This window comes from Octopus bimaculoides, chromosome 3 (genome assembly GCF_001194135.2).
Source record: "Octopus bimaculoides isolate UCB-OBI-ISO-001 chromosome 3, ASM119413v2, whole genome shotgun sequence".
In the NCBI taxonomy this organism is placed as follows: Eukaryota; Metazoa; Mollusca; class Cephalopoda; order Octopoda; family Octopodidae; genus Octopus; species Octopus bimaculoides.
Window position 1 is genome coordinate 102,199,582 of NC_068983.1, and position 2,387 is coordinate 102,201,968.

Consider the following 2,387-nt stretch of genomic DNA (forward strand, 5'->3'; position numbering starts at 1 on the left):
AATATAAATCCCGTTATGTGTGTGTGTGTGTAAAAGATTATAACAGCTGTATTTTTCAACTGATTTTCTCCAAAGTGGGAACATATATTACATTCTAGGGATGTTTTTTTTTTATATTAGATTCACTCCTTTGAAAGTTTAAAAAAATATTTACTTCCGGTTTTCTAGCATCAGTGACGTCTATATCTCCATCTCTGTATCTATCTGTCTATATCTTATTTGTCTAACTCTTATATCTCAGTCACTCTCTAGTTTTCACTTTCATTTTTCAGACGCTATTGTTTGCATTATAAGTTCGATTGCTATTCACAAACAACGACAAATTACTGACAGAAAGAAGTTCGCAATTACTGATGAAAGAAATTTCATACATAATTTACTGACAGAAATAACTTCATAAATTTCACTTCAATCCATACACTTCATTAACTTTGCCTATAAATTTCTTATTACTTTTGCAACATTTTGTGTTTTTCTGTTGTTGACAGAATTACTGATAAACGTAAGTTTATAATTTACTGACAGAAGTAACTTCATAAATTTCACTTAAATCCGCACACTTAGTTAATTTCCCTAAAAATTTCTTATTTATTTTTGCGACAGTTTCGTGTTTTTCTGTTGTTAACGGTTTTTTTCTGGTTTCTTCGATACTGGCTCTTTATATATAAATGACAAATTTCGCTTCAACCTGTACAATTCTTTATTTTCTATAAAAAATTCTTATTTACTTTCTGCCCATCGTATTAAGAAATATAATTTCTGTTACCCAGTTATTTTCATTGTTTACTATCTTCTGCACCTGTGTATTTCTGTATGCGTATATAACCATGCCTAGAAGGAAAATGTCAAAGTCAGCCAAAAGAATGTCGCTGTCCAGGGAAAGAGAGACAGCTGCAGAATGGAAGCATACCAAGAAACGAACAGATTACAAAAGCCAGAGCAAGTGATAAACAGAGGTATGCATGGCTGACAAGGAATAGGATCTCCACTGCAGAATGAAGAACAGTTGCAACAACTCAGAGAGGCAACTTCTATGAAGCAGCTTTCAATTATGATCTGGCAGTTCATTTTGTGCAAATGACACTAGAGTTTCCATTGGTGCATACATTGTAAAGCAAGGGAGTTGCCTGGAGAGACACTTGCACTGTGCTGCAGTGGTGGAAAGGTCAAACTCCCTGCAATCCCCCAACCTCCAGAGCCATTGAAGAAACTGTTATCGTTAACTGACCAAGATTCCAAGCACTTTCAAAACAAAATTAGACAATACAATGTTGCACTACAGATAACATCATTTGGAGCCACAAGAAATTTAAATGAGTCAGGATTCATGCAAACTTTCAAGATCCAAGGTCAAATTTATCATTGGATTGGCTCTCTGCTACTTCTGTGAAATGGATCACCAAAATCGGCCTTTCATTGTTAATAATCTATACCTGTTCTTTAGTTACAAAATAAGCTATACAAAACGTGTTTTTGAAATACGTGTATTTACTTTATATACATATATCAGTTGAAAACTTTCTTTTAACATTTCACTTAACGTCTATGTACCATGCTGACATGGGTTGGAGAGTTATTAATGTAGAAAGTTGGTATCTCAGCTACTAGCAGTTGAGACCTGTGTTTCTGAATTTCATTTTTCTCTTTAACCCTGACAACGTTGAGTATTTCTGCTAGTGTATGTATATATATATATATATATATATATATATATATATATATATATATATATATATATACATATATATATATTGAAATCATGATCTACGGATATCCAAGTGGCATTATCTATGATGGTGTGTCTTAATTCTTTACCTGTTCACCTGATTACTGTTCTCTTCTGCCATATTTTCAGTGTTATTGATGGTTTTATTGGGGTTTTAACTCGTATTTCTAACATGTTAATTGCCCAGTACGCCCTTATGCTTAATGCTAATTTTAATTCTATAGCTATTTAATGCTATTTGATACCTGTAATCATCTATATTATTGCTGTTATTATCAATTATTTATATTCGCTGTAGATTTAATAATATCTTTATGAGTGTTCACATTTGAATAGTTACTCCTTGATTTATATATATCTACATCTATCATCATCATCATCGTTTAACGTCCGCTTTCCATGCTAGCATGGGTTGGACGATTTGACTGAGGACTGGTGAAACCGGATGGCAACTCCAGGCTCCAGTCTGATTTGGCAGAGTTTCTACAGCTGGATGCCCTTCCTAACGCCAACCACTCAGAGAGTGTAGTGGGTGCTTTTACGTGTCACCCGCACGAAAACGGCCACGCTCGAAATGGTGTCTTTTATGTGCCACCCGCACAAGCCAGTCCAGGGGCACTGGCAACGATCTCGCTCGAAAATCCTACAGGAGCCAGTCAGG

General features: G+C 34.8%; 1 protein-coding gene across 1 annotated transcript in view; it reads left to right on the forward strand.

Moving 5' to 3' along the window:
* The window catches only part of LOC106868147 (DNA replication licensing factor mcm2), a 43,026-nt gene that overhangs the window by 11,961 nt on the left and 28,678 nt on the right, over window positions 1-2,387 (forward strand). The gene's annotated exons all lie outside the window — the stretch shown is intronic.